Below are 19,040 nucleotides of genomic sequence, written 5' to 3' on the forward strand. Positions count from 1 at the left end.
GAGGCAACCACTTGTCTCCATCTAGCTGTCCTCTGCAGGTGCCTTCCATCACTCAACAAGGATTTAGCAGGATGTGCTTCACGCATTCAACACTTGAACCCCTAACTCTCGACACGTGACCTTGAGACACTGCTTTTCCACCTCAACATAATTCCCTCTTCCTTAGCTTGAATGTGGGGTTTACTTTTCCTCATCCAATGCTAACCTCTGTAACCAGCAAGTTTTCTTCATCAATTACTCATTTAAAAATTTTTTTTGAGCACCTACTATGTGCCGGGCTTGTTCTAGACACTTGGGGACACGGTGCCAGAGATTGTTTCTCTCATGGAGCTTATAGCTAGTGCATGAGACACACAATAAACGAGTCATGGATGTAATATCAGGGAACGATAAATGATATGAAAACAAAATAGAAAGAGGCCGACAGCGGGGGCTAGGGGATGCCAGGGAGACCTCTGAGGAGGTGGCACTGAGGCTGACTCCTAAGCAAAGTGATATGTGAGAGAGCGCCTCCAACCTTCACACACTCAGCGGGGGAGATCCGGCAGGACACAGGACGAGAGCCCACTGAGGACAGTGGCATGGGACCCAGGTGAAGAAAGTGTCTCCAGAGAGAGCCATCAGCTGGCTAACTGGTGCTGAGAGGCTGCAGAAGATGGCAGCTAGGTGGGCCGCCTGGCTACCACTGGTGGCTTTGGTGAAGGGATGGGGCCGGAGCTGAACTGGAGTGGGTTCCAGACAGAATGAGAGGGGAGGCAACGGAGCAGAGAGCAGGATAATCCTTTCAGAAGTAGGTACCGGAAGGGAGAGTCCAAGAATGGGAGGACAGCCGACTGGGACATCATCGGGTCAAGAGGTGTTGCTGCTGCTGCTTTTTCCTTGATGAGCAACCACAGGCATGTTCCTCACAGGGATTATCCAGCAGAGGGGCAAACTGGGGATGCATGCATGAGTGAAAGGCCTGCATGCCAACCGAGAACAGGGACCACCGTACATATGGTTACAATGCACGTGTGCATATGGTATAGGTAGGCTTTCAGATTCCGCGTGGGCAGGTGATGAGACTAGTTTCGAATTGCTTCCTTTTCTCAGTGAAATAAACCAGGTCATCAGCTGAGCGTGGGGTGGGGACAGAAACATAGTGGACCCAGCTGTGCCAAGAGTTCCCTGGAGGTGTGTGGTCATGAATCAAGTGCAAGATGATACAGACAGCCCCGTTTTCTCCAGCCAGGGTCCTCAGCCTGGGGCGGGAGCAGGATAGGCAGAGGGTGGGTTTTCTCAAGGAAGATGAAGGGAGAAAGGGTCGAGGGAGTTGACAGTGTATGTGAGTCCCTCAGCTGGGGGCGGGGGGCGGTGATGAGGACAGGAGAAGGGTGATGGACAACGAAAGTGGAAGGGTCACCAGGTCGAGGCCTTCCCTCGTCGGGTGAAGACTAGGTGGAACTGAGTGCTAAAGGGAATTAGGTGAAAGAGAAAGGGTGAGGGTCAGCCTGGAATGCTTGTCAAATGTTGGTGGAGGTACAGTTATTGGTTTACAACCAGCATGTTTTTCAAATGAGCTGCAAATTTAGTGGGTAGTAAAATCAATTTTGTGGATCATGATCAGCATTTTTTTTTTTTTTATGAATCAGAATGAAAAGTATAAGTACATTATACCTACTAAGGGTAAATATTGTTTTGGGAAACCTGCTTTAGTTGTGTATGTGTGTTTGTATTAGGTCATCACATAAGATGTATTTCTCCTGTAAGTTGGGGTTACATAAAAAGTCAAGGACACTAAGGCAAGGTTTCTCAACTTGGCACTGCTGGTGTTTTAGGCCACACAATTGTTGTGGGAGCTGACCTGTGCATGGCAGGGTGTGTACCAGAATCCCTGGCCTCCACTCACTCAATGCCAGCAGCACCCCTTCCTCTCCTCAAGTTGTAACAGACAGAAATATTTCTAGACATTGCCAAATATACTCTGGGTGGCAAAAATGCTGAGAACCAGGTGTCTAGAGAGAACGATGAGAGGAACAGCTGAAACAGGGTAGAGAAAAAAATAACTGAAAGAGAGTTGGTCAAGGGACTGAGTTGGGTGGATAAGCTATATAGATGTTCAAGTCACCAAAAATGTTGATGGGAGGAGGGACTGTGGGCCAGATGAATAAAATCTTCAAGGAATGAAGCAAAGTGATCCAGATGACCGTACATGACTCTTCTCCACCTTGGCTACACATCAGAATTACCTGGAGAACTTACCCACCAAGGCCCAGGGCCCATCCAACCAACTAAATCAGAATCCCCAGGTGATCGCACTGTGCAGCCAGGATGCAGAGCCTTACAGAAGAGACCTATCCTACGAGGCCCAGATTAATGTGACCTCCTTCAGGAAAATTTCCCTCCCATTGCGCTTTTCATGCACCCCACTACTGTGACCAATTCTGCTTTGTTTATAACTTACATGGGTAATGATTAGAAAAGAATAAAATGCACTAAAACTAAGTAGCTAAAAACAGAACAAGTGTTTCTTTACTAAAGAATTTTGGAATCAGGGGATCCACTAGTACTACCGAAGGGAGCCTTTTAGGGAATATTGTGTTCTTGAGCTTTGTATCATCCAAGCTTCTCAAGGACGTCCATACAAGTGAGGGGCCTAAGGGAACCAAGCGCTCATGTGTCACTGATAAGCATTATTAGAAATGTGTTCCCTCTGGCGACACTGTAATAAAAACTTGTTGAAATTAATGGCTAGTCACTTATCTCCTCCAAAAACAAAAAAAATGTGCCAATGATCAGATTACAATGCAATTTAAACAACATTTATCATATGCTCACCATTTTCTTCACAATATTTTTCAAAAGTAGCTAACTTTTTATTTAAAAAAAATCGATGACATCAAGTCTTAAACATATATGTATGTATGATGAAAAAGCAAAAAACAGGAATCAGAGAATCTCTAACAGTCCTCTCCACTTTCCCATGGAAATCCATTACAGAATACTTAAACAATATCCATGAACTTTGAATTTCACTGTTGATTAAACACATATGTCTATTTATAAAATACCACTAAGCCCTGGCTGGTTTGGCTCAGTGGATGGAGCATCAGCCTGTGGACTGAAGGGTCCCAGGTTCAATTCTGGTCAGGGGCACATGCCCGGGTTGTGGGCTCAGTCCCCAGTGGGGAGCGTGCAGGAGGCAGCCGATCAATGATTCTCTCTCGTCATTGCTGTTTCTACCTCTCTTTCCCTCTCCCTTCCTCTCTGAAACCAATAAAAATATATTTAAAAAATAATAATAATAAAATAAAATACCACTAAGTCCACAAACACCTACAACAGATACAGACACCAGTTAAGTATTCTAACTTAAACATTTATTTTCCCCCAGCTTGGTGAAATTGATAGAATTGAGCAATCTCACTGTGATTGGCATTCTAACTTTCGGCCATGACAGGGCAGAGCACTGGACTAGAGCACAGATTCTGCAAGACAGAGGAAACGGTTTCTCTAAACCAGTGGTTCTCAAAGTGTGGTCCCAGACCAGCAAGATCAGCATGACCTGAGTACTTATTAAAAATGCAAATTACCAGACCCCACCCAGAGTGCTCTGAAACTCTGGCTAGAGGATCTGGGCTTTTACCAAGCCCTCCAGGGGACTCTGATGCCATCTAGCTTATGAATATCAGTCATGGTTTCCAAACTGGGCACCGGAGTCCTGGCTCCTCAGGGGTCTCCCACCAGCATGCACAGGGTCACGTGGTATGTACTTTTTAAAATATAGAGGGAGGTTCCCCTGCTTTTGAAAGTTTGGTTTTAGCAGTGACTGCCAAGAACTCATACATTTTATCAAGTTCCAAAAATCACCTTAGGAGGCAGGATTGAGAATGGACCAGGTGGAGCAATCAGCTAAGCTCCGGACAGTGTGGAAGGAGACCTGGGTTCAAATGCCAGCACAGTCATTAAACGGTGAAATTGACCTCTCTAGGGCTCAGATGGGAACGCGAGATGCTACTACTAGTCAGACCTCCGCTCCAAGAACCACCATTGGTCTTCCCTCAGAGGAGGGTGAGGAGAATGCCGGCTAGAGCTTTTGTGATCTCTTATACTCACTACTCTCCTGGGGGGCTTGAGGTCAACAGCTTTTCCTGAAGCCATCCTTTACACTGAAGAAATTCAGTAAAAGTTGGGAAACTCAGTATTTTAGGATATAATTAACTGAAAGTTTCCAAAGAGATAAAAAAAATTGTTGCAGGCATCAGAGAAAGCAAGTGTGACACTGACCAGTTTTTGTTTCCAAAATGGTTCCGGATGAGTTACCTATTCATTACCCAAATAATATTTTAAAGTGTTTTCATGTAGAAAAGCCTGTATGTTTGAACAAATAAACCATTCAAGGTGTAGATGGAGCAAATTAATCACCCCCACTCTCCACTGCTCATTTTAAACAATAATAAGTTTTGCATGTCCTTCCACATCTTTCTCCAAGGTCATACAAATAGGGCTGCTTCTTTTTAAATCAGAAATAGGAACATACTATATATGATACTCTGCAACTTGATTTTATTTACATTTAGCATATCGTGAACACCCTTCACAAAGCAATCCATAGTATGGATATAAAGATATACTCTTTTTTATTCATTCTACTGATTGATATTCATGTTGCTTCTATTTTATTTACTTGAATAATCCTGCAATAAGCATCCTCACACACAGATCCTTATGTGCTGAGTTTTTGTTTTATGTGTTCTGTAAGACAGGACTCCAAATGTGGCATGCATGTTCCAAACTTTCACAGAAACTGTCTGCTTTCCCTAAAGTCTGCAACAATTCATACGCCCACCATGAGTCAGAGAGTTGTCCCCCCCCCCCACACACACACACACATCCAACAGAGAATGCTACCAACCTTTAAGATGTAGATCAATGGGATGGACAGAAAACTAATATCTCTTTGTTTTTTCATTTGCATTTCCCTAACCATTATAGAAATTGAGAATCACACTTATCCAATAGCATTTCCTCTTTTGGAAACTGCTCATTCCCATCCTCTGCTCATCTTCTTATTGTGCTGTCCTTTAAGTGCAGTTTAATCACACACTCATCCCACCCAATCTATCAGATACATAAAGCACAAAGAATGTCGCTGCCTAAAAACTCAGGGTGAGGGCAGGAAATGCCTTCTTAGCATGAAGTATATGACAAGCCCTCAAAAACAAATGCTGAATAAGTGAATGGCAGACAAGGAGAATTTTGTTAAGACTGCAGTTAGATGAGTAAAAAGAAAATACAAATATTCATTACTTGTTCTGCATATTCAGAATAGCATCACTTTGGCTGAAATTAAATTATTAGTTAAGAGAAAAGCAAAGCCATGGTCCTGTCACTGACTCTGAAAATCCACTGTGTAATGGGTGGCAAATGAGCCCAGCCTTAAATCAAAACTCAGAGTAACACATAAATAAAGGTTCTTAGAACCAAAACATTTTGTACTCAGCCTTGTCCACCAGTTGTCATTCAAATGGCATCTGCCATTAAGCCCAGGGTTGGAAGGATGGTCAATGGACCGGAGAAGCCTACTTTAAACATCTTGTTTCTTTTTTGTTTTTTAATCTCCAGTCCACCCCCTCACCAGATTTTTTTTTTTCCTTTCAAAATCTCTTGCTTATTGGGGAAGGAGATGTGGGGAGGGCCTGCAGGGCAAGTCTGACAGAGTTCAGATTCCTTAATTCTTTTAACTTTAGGCAAAACATCTGGTTATACCCACCATTTATCCCCATTATTTGTAATAGTTCTGTTTGGCTTATGTTTTAACTAGTCTCCTCATTAAGTATAAAAGTAATAGGATTAAAAAGTTCTGGGGTAAAGAACTGTAATTAAAAAGGCACCAGTAGGATATGTTAAGCTGTAATTCTGGCCCTGCTTATTAAGTTTTCTTTCTTGTCTTTAACATTTTTTTGTACCCAATAAAAATAACTTTGAATTATTTAACACTTTTTAGTACTTCCTGTATTGGCCAAACACCACCCAAAATCTCCAAGCAAACATTATGACTCAAAAGTTCTGAAGCTATAATGTCACAGATCACAAGTTTTAGACACTGTCCCAAGAGTCTGGGCATGCCACATACACCACAACACACACACCACACAGCCTGGTGAATCGGCAGGCAACTCTCCAAAACGCACAGGGGTTTTCTAACCTTTTGAAGTTACAAAATCTTCTTAATAGGAAAACTAATGCAGGAACTTTGATCAAGCCATGAAGTTATAATAAGAATCAGGCAAGGGGCAACAGAGCACAATTTATAATACTTTGTTAAGAGAAGAAAAAAAAAAAATATATATATATATATGCATATATCAGTTGTTACATTTCTGTTGCAAAGGATCATAAGAGACCACTATGAACAATTGTATACCAATAAAGCATCACTTTGGCTGAAATTAAATTATTAGTTAAGAAAAAAGCAAAGAAATAGATCAATTCCTAGAAACATATACCCTACCAAGACTGAATCATGATGAAATAGAAAATCCGAACAAGATTGATTACTAACAAAGAAATTGGATCAAAAACCTCCCCAAAAAGTCCAGGACCAAACAGCTTCACTGATAAATTCAACCAAACATCCAAAGGAGAATTAATACCAATCCTTCCAAACTCTTCTAAACACATTTTAGGAGGCCAGCATTACTCTGATACCAGAACCAGATAAGGATGTTTTACACACACACACACACACAATTATAGGTCAATCCCTGATGAACACAGGTGCAAAAACCCTCAACAAAATATTAGCAAGCCGAATTCAACATGTTAAAAGGATCATACACCACAATCAAATGGGATTTATTCTAGGGATACAGGATGGTTCAACATCCACAAATAAGTCATTATGATACACCACATTAACGAAACGAAGGATAAATATCATATGATCATCTTGATAGATGCAAAAAGAAAGTAGTTGACAAAATTCAACATCCATTTATGATTTTAAAACACTCTCAACAGCCCAGCCATTGTGTCTTAGGGATTGAGTGTCGACCCATGAACCAGAGGTCACGGTTTGATTACTGGTCAGGGCACATGCCTGGGTTTCAGGCTCAATCCCCAGTAGGGGTCATGCAGGAGGCAGTCAATCAATGATTTTCTCTCATCATTGATGTTTCTATCTCTCTCTCTCCCTCTCCCTTCCTCTCTTTGAAATCAATAAAAATATATTTTTTTAAAACTCTCAGCAATATAGGTATAGAGGGAATATACCTCAACATAATAAAGGCCATATATGATAAGCTCACAGCTAACATCATACTCAATACTTTCAGCTTTTCCCATTGAGTATCAGGAACAATACAGGGATATCTGCTTTCACCACATTTATTCAACACTAGAGGCCCAGTGCACAAAATTCGTGCACGGGGGAGGAGGGTGTCCCTCAGCCCAGCCTGCACCCTCTTCAATCTGGGACCCCTCGAGGGATGTCCGACTACCCATTTAGGCCCGATCCCACCCACCGGGATTGGGCTTAAACAAGGCAGTCAGACATCCCTCTCACAATCCAGGACTGCTGGCTCCCAACGGCTCGCCTGCCTGCCTGCCTGATTGCCCCCTAACCACTCCCCTGCCAGCCTGATTGATGCCTAACTGCTCCTCTGTCAGCCTGTTTTCCCCTAACTGCCCTCCCCTGCAGGCCTGGTCCCCCCCACAACTGCTCTCCCCTGCAGGCCTGGGTCCCTCCCAACTGCCTTTCCCTGCAGGCCTGGTTGCCCCCAACTTCCCTCCTCTGCCAGCTTGGTCACCCCTAACTGCCCTCCCCTGCAGGCTTGATCGCCCCCAACTGCTCTCCCTTGCAGGCCTGGTCCCTCCCAACTGCCCTCCCCTGCTGGCCATCTTGTGGTGGCCATCTTGTGTCCACATGGGGGCAGGATCTTTGACCACATGGGGGCAGCCATCTTGTGTGTTGGAGTGATGGTCAATCTGCATATTACTCTTTTATTAGATAGGATAGAGGCCTGGTGCACGGGTGGGGGCCAGCTGGTTTGCCCTGAAGGGTGTCCCGGATCAGGGTGGGGATTCCCTTGGGGCATGAGGCGGCCTGGGTGAGGGGCCTGTGGTGGATTGCAGGCCGGCCACGCCCCCTGGCGACCCAAGTGGAGGCCCTGGTATCTAGGGTTTATTTATCTTCTACAATTGAAACTTTGTAGTCTGGAGCGGAGCCAAGCCTTCTGCTTGCTCTGTGGCGGCAGCCATTTCTATTGGGATTTATGTATCTTCTATAATTGAAACTTTGTAGCCTTAAGCGGAGGCCTGGGCCGGCCAGGGTGTGCGGAAAGCTTGGCTTCCTCCATTGCCAGGGGCAACCCTAGCCTCCTGCACTTTCCAGCTCCATGGCTGCTGCCATTTCTGTTTGGGTTTATGTATCTTCTATCATTGAAATTTTGTAGCCTTGAGTGGAGGCCTAGGCCGGCAAGGGCAGGCGGAAAGCTTGGCTTCCTCCATTGCCGGGGAAACGCAAGCCTCCCTCCTGCTCTCTGTGGTGGTAGCCATCTTGGTTGGGTTTATTTGCATATTCGCTCCTGATTGGCTGGTGGGCACGGCTTGTGGGTATAGAGGAGTGATGGTTAATTTGCATATTACTCTTTTATTAGATAGGATAGTTTTGGAAGTCCTAGCCACAACAATTAGTCAAGAAAACAAAATAAAAGGCACAACGGCTGGGCTGTTGAGAGTTTTTTAAAATCATTGGAATGATTTTTAAAAATTGGAATAAAAAAGTGGAACTGACATTGTTTGCAGATGACGATACTATAGAGAGAGAATCCTAAAGATTCCACCAAAAAACTATTAGATCTGACAAATTAATTCAATAAAGTAGCAAGATACAAAATTAATATTCAGAAATTAGTTGCATTTTTATACCTGAATAGAGAACTATCAGAGAGAGAAATTAAGGAAACAATACCATATACAATTGCATAAAAAAACATAAAATACACAGAAATAAATTTAACCAAGGAGGTAAAAAGCCTATAGCTTGGAAAACATTAGGATACTGAGGACAGAAACTGAAGAAGATATAGATAAGCGGAGGGAGGCACTGTGCTCCTGAGTAGGAATAATTGTTGAAGAGTCCATGCTGCCCAGGGCAACCTACAGGTTCAGAGCAATCTGTATCAGGGTACTAATAACATTTTTCATGGAACTAGAACAAATAACCATAGATTTATATGGAGCCACAGAAGACACAGAATGGCTGTAGCAATCTTGGGAGGGAAGAACAGAGTTGGAGGTGTCACCCTGCCTGATGTCAAACGATATACTATAGGGCTATAGTGGTTGAGGCAGCATGGTACTGGCATGTAGACAGACACATGGATCCATGGAACAGAATAGGGAATCCAGAAATGAATGCACACCTATAAGGTCAATTACACTCTGACAAGGAGGCAGGAATATACATTGATGTAGATACAGTCTCTTCAATAAATGTGTTGGGAAAACTGGATGGACACATGCAGAGGAGTAAAGCTAGATCACTTTCTTGCACCATATGCATGGATGAAAGACTTGGATATAGGACCCGAGGCCATAAACTCCTGGAAGAAAACGTGGGCATCGGAATCTTTGACCTCCCTCTCAGTAATATTTTTTTGGATGTATCACCTCAGGTAATGGAAAAAAAAGAAACAATAAACCAATGGGACTAAAAAGTATTTACACAGCAAAGGAAACCTTCAACAAAACAAAAAGACAACCTACTGAATGGGAGAAGATATTCACTAATAATGCATCTGATATGTGGTCAATATCCAAAATTTATAAGGAACTCCTACAACTTAATACCAAAAAAACTAACAGTCCTATTTAAGAATGGGCAGAGAACCTGGATGGGCATTCCCCCATAAAAGACATGCAGATTGCCAATTGACAAATGAAAAGATGCTCAACAGAGCTGGTCATCCGGGAGATGCAAATTAAAGGCCATGGTAGGATGTCATCTCAAACCTGTCAGAGTGGCTATCATCAATAAATCAACAGACAACAGGTGTTGGTGAGGATGTGGAGATGGTAGGATTGTAAATTTATGTGGCCACTGTGAAGAACAGTATGGAGGTTTCTCAGAGAGTTGAAAATAGAACTACCATATGATCCAGCAATTCCACTTCTGGGTATTTATCCGAAGAAACCCAAAACATTAATTCAAGAAGACTTATGTACTCCTTTGTTCACTGCAGCATTATTTGCAATGGCCAAGATATAGAAGTGACTTGGATGTCCAATGACAGACAAGTGGGAAAAAAGATGCAGTGCATATATCCAGTGAAATATTGCTCAGCCATAAAAAATAATGATAAAAACTTGCCATTTGCAACAACATGGATGGACCTAGAACATATTATGCTAAGTGAAATGGGTCACACAGAGAAAGACAAATGCTATGATTTCACTTACATGTGGAATCTAAAGAAAAAAATACACAAACTCATAGATACAGAGAACATTTTGATGGTTGCTAGAGGGAAGAGGTGCTGCAGGAATAGGTCAGGAAGGGGAAGGGATTGAGATGTCAAACTGCCCATTGTAAGAGCAGTCATGGGGATATGGAGTACAGTATGAAGGGTATAGTCAATAGCAGGGGTCCTCAAACTTTTTAAACAGGGGGCCAGTTCACTGTCCCTCAGACAGTTGAAGGGCCGGACTATAGTTTAAAATAAAACCTATGAACAAATTCCTATGCGCACTGCGGGCTCGGGACGAGTCGGCTGCTAAGCAGGACAGGCAGCGGCACCCGGCGGGCCGGATAAATGTCCTCGGTGGGCCGCATGTGGCCCGCGGGCTGTAGTTTGAGGATGCCTGGTCAATAGTATTGTGATAGCTATGTGTAGTGTCGGATGCTAGACTTGTCAAGGTGATCACTTCATTATAGATGTCTGGTCACTATGTTGTACACCTAAAACTGATGTTGTATTGTGTCAGCTGTAGTTGAAAATTATACATATAAAACTGTGGTGTATATATACAGGGGTGGGCAAAAGTAGATTAATAATAACAATAAATAAAACAATAATTAATAAACAATAACACAAGAATAAGCTGTTTTGTGTACTCACAACTGTAAACCTACTTTTCCCTCCCCTGTATACAATGGGATTATTATTCAGCCATAAAAAACAAAATATTGCCCTGGCCAGTGTGCTACATGGTTAGAGCTTTGGCCCCCAGGGGCATGTCCCTGAGTTGCAGGTTTCCCCCTTGGTCTGGGCGCATGTGGGAGGCAACCAGTCCATGTGTCACTCTCACATTGATGTTTCTCTTTCTCCCCCTCCTTCTCCCTCCCTTCCACTCTCTCTGAAAAGCAATGGGGAAATATCCTCTGGTAAGGATTAACCCCACCAAAGGAAAAAAGGAAAGAAATCTTGCCATTTGTGACAACATGGATGGACCTCAAGGGCATTGTGCTTAATGAAATAAAACAGACAGAGAAAGACAAATACTGTATGATCTTTCTTATATGTGGATTTTAAAAAATTCATAGATACAGAGAACAAATTGGTGGTTGCAGGGGGTAAGGGTGGGTAGGATAAATTAGTGAACTTTTTTTTTAGTTTAAATAAATTGAATAAAGAATGTTAATAGTGAAATATTACAGTAGAAAACCTGGGAATATGGATTAAAAGGTTTACAGTAGAACTATTTCAGCTTCACTGCAAAAATTTCCCCTTTTAAAGTTAATTTTTATTATATAACTAGAGGCCCGGTAAACGGGAATTGTGCACTGGTGGGGGGGCATGGCCTGTGGGGATCGGCGTGCTGTGGGAGCACAGCTCATCCCAGTCAGCCAGGTGGCATTCCCACTGTGAGAGCATACTGACCACCAGGGGGCAGCTCCCGTGTTGAGCATCTGCCCCCTGGTGGTCAGTGCACATCATAGCAACTGGTCAATGGGTCATTCTGGTCGTTCTGCCATTTGGTCACTGGTCTTCTATTATATAGGATGTTTAACACGTGCACATGTGACATGTATGTAGTTATAAAACATAATGCTAAATGAATAAACATCTGTAGATGTATATTTTTCTGTGCAGTTGTTAAAAATTTATATTGTTTACCACCTGTAACCATCTTTGTTGTTGTTGTTAATCCTCACCCAGAGATAGTTTTTCCATTGATTTTTAGAGGGTGGGAGATTGATCCTGCAACCAAGGTACATGCCCTTGACCAGAATCAAACCCATGACCCTTCAGTCCAAGGGCTGACACTGAGCTATATGGACAAGGGCCTGTAACCATCTTTAACTGCTCTTGAGAACTAATGATATGCTGAGGAGTGGAGGAGTGGGGGAATCACTATAATCTATGATAATAAAAGGGTAATATGCTAATTAGACCGGATGTCTTCCGGATATCATTCCAGATGTCCTTCCTGACGAAGCCAGGGCTGGAGGGAAGCCAGCTCGGGTCCCAGGTGCCTGCGGGTGGCCCGAGGGAAGCCAGCCTGGGTCCCAGGTACTGGAGGGAAGCTGGTGTCGGCAGCCGGGGGAAGGGAGGCCTACTCTTGCACGAATTTTCGTGCATCGGGCCTTTAGTTTAGAAATATAAGCGAAACTGGACTCAAAAATAACACTAACACACACACACACACACACACACACACACACACCTCTTTATAAAACTTGATTTTGCTTAAAAATACTCTAGGGAAGTGTTTGAAAAACCCTGAACAAATAGTTTTAGCAGCAGGTGAATTAAAGACACACACGTATGAGCCTCTTCCTATAAGGAGTATGCCAGGACTCACACAACAGGGGCAACTAAAAAAGCTCACTTTCCCTGCAGAGGTAGAAGTGCAACACCAATACCAAAAAGAGTGGGCCCAAAGGCAGAGGGAAACCAGCGACTGCCCCCCGTCTGAGGAGCCCTGTGTTTCTGTGATTCAAGTGGGAACTTTACAAAATGGATGGAGGCTTTCTGCAACCAATTTCTCTCCTAAATTAGTACATTAATACTAATTTTAGAGAAATGTACCTTGGGCTCTGGGTGCTTCCCACAATTCTAGGGCTCAATGAAAAGTCCAGCATCCATGCAGGCGTGCCTTCTCTCTCATGGCTACTTTTCACAGCCAGGACCTCGCCTCGGTTTTTGTATGGTCATCACGAATCAGCAAGCCAGGAAGACCACTGACATTCACAGTGGAGGCACTTAATGAAGTGGACAAGGAAGGAGCAGCCTCGTCCCTGACATCACAGGGCACATCTCCCAGATAGAAGGTTTCCCACCCTCCTCCCACCGTATTCCCATTGGAAGCCTCTCCAATGATGGAGCCCCAAAGTGCTGACATGATCTCAAATACTCTGGCAACATTTCAGTAAGAAGACAAGGCTGGTAGTTCCTCCATTCAGTTGATTGCTGGTCAGCAAACACACACTTCCCCTGTCCCTTTGCAAAGCAAAAGTCACAATCTATTTGAAAACAATCTATTTTAAAAGTAAAAATTTTCACGTGGCTTAGCGGTTGAGCATGACCCTATGAACCAGGGAGTCACAGTTAAGATTACAGGTCAGGGCACATGCCCAGGTTGTGGGTTGTGGGATGTGCAAGAGGAAGCCAATCAATGAATCTCCCTGATCATTGATGTTTGTATCTCTCTCTCTCTCTCTCCCTTCCTCTCTGAAACCAATAAAAACTTTTTTTTAAAGCAACGATTCCCCCACCACTCATTCCTGAGAACTCCAAGCTCCAGAGAAGGGGCGATAGCAAACAACCTGGCGAGTGCCACAGCTCAGCACACCCAGGTACTATTAGACGCCAAAGTGAGTGGGACTTAAGAGTGCCAGGGTGCTTGTCATTTGAGGATCCATTTCTCCAGGACCTCATCCCTCCCTCCTGTCTTCCGCTGAGTCTTGGACAACGCCAACACTTCAGCTCATTCCTCCCTCATCTTCTGGAAATAACCCGGAGGTGAGTTTTCACAAGACACAGGGATTCTGAATCAACTCCCATTTCTCAAGTCACCTCGGCAAAAATCCAAGTTTCCCCACGCGTCACCTGAAAGCCCAACTTCTGGAAACGCCCCCTTACCTCGCGAGCGCAAGCTGGCAGCGCGGCGACAGCGGAGCACGCAGCCGCGGGCGCTCCTGCTGTCCCCGCCGCAGCCTAACAGGCGGTAGGAGGCTCAGGCTGCTCTGCGGCCGGGATGACTGCCAGCCAGGCCCTGGGCCCTGCGCCGCAAACCCGGGCGCCTCTTCTCCCGCAGGGAGGGAGCTCCCGCGCCCTGCGGTGCGCCCAGGCGAACCCAGGCGCTGGCGAAAAGCTCTGCACCCCACGCCCGACCAGGGGACGCCGCCAGGCGCACGGCTCCGGCAGAGCGCCCGGGCAGCGGGGCGGCGGGAGAGGGGCGTGTTCCTGAGCCTCGGAGCCCTAACGCCCGGTCTCGGCGGGACAGGGGAAGGAGGCGAGCCGAGCGCGTGTCCCTGACGGCGGCTCCGGGCCCTCAACCCCAGCCGGCCTGGCGAGCGCTGCAGCCGCGCGCCCCTGCGGGGACAGCCGCCGGGCTCGCCCTGCGCAGCCGCCTCCGCGCGGGCCTCGGAGCCAAACTTTCCCGGCGAAAACCGCTCGTGCGGGGGCGCCGCACTATCTCCCGGGCCCAAAAACTGTGCGCCCCCTCCCCTCCGCAGCCAAGACCCACTGAAAATATGGCGCCCTCGAACGTCGTTCCTCGGTCTCCTCCGGGAATCCCGAAATGCCCGTCTCCGGGACCCCGGCTCCCAGCGGGCGCGAAATCTCAGCTCGTGTGGCCACAGGAGAGGGCGCCGCTAGTCCAGTGCGACACTGAATCCAAATCCTGCTCTCGCGCTCTAGGCGGGCGCTGCCCCCGTCCCTCGGCGAGCGACCAGCAGTTTGCTGGTGACGAAATTGCCAAGTAAGGGGGAGTCGTGGAATAGGCAGGTACAAGAGTCCGGACTGGGGAAGGGGCTGGGCACCAGCGGGCTGTCTTTGCCCGAAGCCTGGCCGGAGACTTGTTTGCAAAGTGGCGCTGGAGTCCGGGCGGCCAGTGCTGGAATGAAGCCGTTCCGCCCGCGCCAACTCTCCTGGCACGGGGGCCCGGTCGCGGCCGAGGGGACACTCCAGGCGGGCGAGGCCGCTTTTCAAAGCCCAGTTACCGGAAACCCAGCGGGAGCTCCGGAGGGGACCGGCTGCCCGCGGCCAGGAATCCGCTCTGGGGCGCCGGCTGCGAGGCTGTTTGCAAACCGCTGCGCCCGGGTCGAGTGCAGTGAAACATACATGTGCTGTAGGCAGGTGCATTGATTTTATTTTATTTTTATTTTCCTGCAGAAAGCCCTCCTAGAGCATCACATCTGGGAGGTTTGCGGGTTTTTTCCAGCATTGGCATCACTCACGAGATGCAAAAGGAAGGAAAAAAACCACCCACATTTTCCTTCTGTCGGGAGGGAAAAGACACGAGAAATTCATGCAACGTGCATGCAGCTGGAGGAGGAGGAAAACCCGAGTGAGCCGTGCGCCTTACCGGGGGATGCATTTACTGTCTCATTGCAGAGCGCCTGCCCGGGAGTGCAGCCGGCGTTCCCCCGCGCGCCCGGCGACCGCTCCGCTCCCGCAGCCGCCTCAGCCCCAGCCGCCGCCGCTGGCTCCGGGCGCGGAACAAGAGCCGAGGGCGAGCGCGAGCGCACGGCCCGCGAGCGCGGGGAGGGCAGGAAGCGCGTCATCATTCAGGGACGGCGCGGCCCCGCGAGTCTCCGCAAGGCTCCGGTTTGGACGCGGCACCCGGCTGGGCCAGTGCTGGCGCTCCCGCGCCCCTCCTGGGTCTCTGCCCGCGGCCGGTGCTGGAGGGTCCGCGGGGGAAGGTAACGCGCCGGCCGAGCTGTCGCGGGAAGAGGGGCGCGCAGGATGACCCCGGCTCCCCAGAATTGGACCTCTGCTGTGTAAGGGAGATTGGGGTGGGGTGGGGGAGACTGGCATCTTTGGGAATGGGGCCCCTGGGTCCGCAGAGCGCTTCTCCCCACCACTGCCCAGGCCCCGGAGAAAGTGTGGTGCGGTTCCCGCGTGAGGACCTTGCGGGCTATTCTGCTACGGGAACTGGCGGCGGGACTCTGCACGGGTTGGGCACGCAGACTCTCAAACTCTGCTGGTCAGTGGTCACTTAGGTCTTTTTGAGAACAGTCATAAGGAAATGATGCAAGATGACCTGGAGCGATATGAAGGTTAAGTGGGCGAGGAAACGAATCACAATACACTATAGGACTCCAATTTAAAAACATATATGGAGGCAGAAAAGAGGGGGACAGATAAACACCAAGATGTTAACTAGGTCTCCCAGTGATTGGTGGAATTTTGTGTGAATTGTTTTTTTCTGCTTAGTTCTAGTTACTGATTTTTCAGTAAGAAGCACATTATTTTTGTAATTTCAAAAAAGTTTTAAATAAGAAAAGGCCTGGCTTTTTTTTTTTTTCCTTAATGCCAATACAAAAGGACCAAAATAGACCCCTCTTCTAAGAAATAGATAGCAAATCTCTCCAGTTACTCATAAATTAAACTACTTCAACTTTTTGATGTTTAACAGAGCATGAAACTACTGTTGCTCTCTGAACTAGAGAGAGTTGATTTTGTAAATTGAAACTATCTTAAAGAAGTCCATTGGGACATTGGATAAGACTGGATATTCTGTAAGAACAATAGCAAGTCTTTGTCCAAGCTGGTGAACTTGATTTTATTATGGTCACAGAGATCTTTATAACCTTAGAGTACAACTTTGTTACTTACAGTAGAGAATAAACTTTATAAATCAAAAAGCACAGTCAGAAAACCAATTAATTGGCAACTTGAGAAAGTCCTCAAAATTACAGGGTATAGACTGTTTCTAATTGTACAGGTAAAATGTTTCTGCTCACCACAGCTTTTTCAACATTTACCAGTCTAACAGAATAACTGGTGGTGGCAGCAAGCCACCTCAAGATGGTTAAGAAGTAAATGTTTATTGATTACTGTAAGAGATCGGTAATAAGCTCATTAAATTATGCCACCTAACTTGTCCCTCGGTTTACTGACAAAGAGCAACCATATTGTTGTGTTTCACATGCCAGGTTTACCTCAAAAGAAGCTCATCAAAATAGAAAATACTTTGCAAAATAATTTTTCTCTTCCTTTAGTCCTGGCTGGATAGGGCCCAGTGGCTCCCCATCAAGCATCTCAAAAATCAGTTCTTTTCCCCCAAAACTGGATTTCAAGATTTTCCATCATTTAATTCAACCTTCTCAAAGTATCCCCATGATCTTCCACAGCCTGCCAATGCGATGGATGCTGTTTAATGCTAGACGGTAAGCCCCTTGACAGCAAGGACCTTATCTGCATCTTCCTGCCTACAAGAGGGCCTGGCACATAGCGGGTGCTCAATAAATATTCATTTCATGAAAACAGCATATTTGTTTCTTATTTACTTGGCTAGTTCCTAAGATATTTGAAAAGTTCTTTCTCCTAATAGGCTGTCAGCAAAATTCTGGGGTGCTACGAGCTTGTAGGGTTAGAGCCGTGGTCGGCAAACTGCGGCTCGCGAGCCACATGCAGCTCTTTGGCCCCTTGAGTGTGGCTCTTCCACAAAATACCACGGCCTGGGCGAGTCTATTTTGAAGAAGTGGCGTTAGAAGAAGTTTAAGTTTAAAAAATTTGGCTCTCAAAAGAAATTTCATTCGTTGTACTATTGATATTTGGCTCTGTTGACTAATGAGTTTGCCTACCACTGGGTTAGAGCATTGGTTTCATCTAGTAATTTACTCTTTTCCAAATAGCAGCAAAACCCTAAAACATTCAAAGGCGCAAAGTGCAGGTGTCTGTGTGTCTGAATTGCTAATCTAATTAGCACTATTTTTGGTTCTCTTCACATCAAACATTTCCCCCAGTGAGAAAGAATATTAATCCTAGAACTCTTTGCTTTAGTCCTGACCTCTAACCAACTGACTTTGGACATTTCACTTATTTTTATCATTCCTCCGTTTCTATAACCTCTTATGACCCCAAAGCCATTTACTATTTCTTTAGAAAAACCAATTCTAACTATTCTATTGCCTAGCAGTGTATTTTTCAACTATTTCCCAGGAGATGTAAAATTGCTTTTACCAGTAACCAGTAAGTGCTCTGAAAATGAGACCCCTCCCTGAGGTCTGAAAAGATATTATTTCTAAATTTAGAGTTGGCTATTAGTCCTCTCTCTGTAGTAGTCACAGTGACCATAGTTTACTGTAGACCAGCAAAAAATCTGTAAAACTCATTCCATCTAATCAATTTACCAAGCCTTCAGACTGTCCTCTTCCTGCCAAGCAGATCATCAGGAACTGGAAAAAAATACAAAACACCACATTCTGTGTGAATAAAGAGTGCAGCATTTGGGGAAGTAAACCATTATAAATACATCTAGAACTAAAATCCGTTTTCTTCCACAAGCCAGAGCTGTAAGTACCAGACCAGGTGTTGATTGGTGCTGAAGAGCCAGATGATATGCAGTTGCTCCCCTCCCCCCATTGCACTATTAGTCTTAACCTCCTGACTTCCTGTGTGCATATGTATATACCTGAGCAAACCCAACTGTGTCCATGTTGAAGTGAAAAAAATTCTACCAAATATTTGTTCCACGTTTGTTTATAAGATCATATTTTGTGTGGTGTTGAGATATCTTCTAGTGGTTCTTATAATACAATACAGCAGTTTATGACATTATCCCCCTTTCAGAATTGTGTCCACTCCCTGGAGAAAGGTGGATGTGGGAACCACATTTTCTACAAATTGCCTATACTCAGAACCAAGATGAAAGCAAGATACTCAGGCTTCTTATTACCATTTGACATCTCTAGCTTTACAGAAACCTCTCCAACTCTTTTTTTAATTACAAGTTCTAGGAGAGAATATTACCTGATAATTATAGAGGGAATATTATCTGAGTTTCAGTGCAGCATGTAATTAAGTTACTTTCATTTTATTTGAAAGGCAGATATTTGACATTTTGCAAGGATTAATATATTTTTGGGGGTTTTTTCAATATAT

General features: G+C 45.3%; 1 protein-coding gene across 8 annotated transcripts in view; it reads right to left on the minus strand.

The window, feature by feature from the left end:
- TLN2 (talin 2) overlaps window positions 1-15,693 on the minus strand; it is a 425,239-nt gene extending 409,546 nt beyond the window's left edge. For 2 of the 8 annotated variants that reach the window (XM_080659812.1, XM_080659811.1), the window contains exon 1: window positions 15,517-15,692. The gene's annotated coding sequence lies outside the window, so the exon portion shown is untranslated. Of the gene's footprint in view, window positions 1-14,069; window positions 15,117-15,516 lie in introns of those variants that run through there. The other 6 variants (XM_080659814.1, XM_080659818.1, XM_080659813.1 and 3 more) reach the window with 6 other exon arrangements.
- Between the last annotated feature and the right edge of the window lie 3,347 nt (window positions 15,694-19,040).

The sequence above is a fragment of the Plecotus auritus genome, assembly GCF_963455305.1.
Source record: "Plecotus auritus genome assembly, chromosome: 1".
NCBI classification, from domain to species: Eukaryota; Metazoa; Chordata; class Mammalia; order Chiroptera; family Vespertilionidae; genus Plecotus; species Plecotus auritus.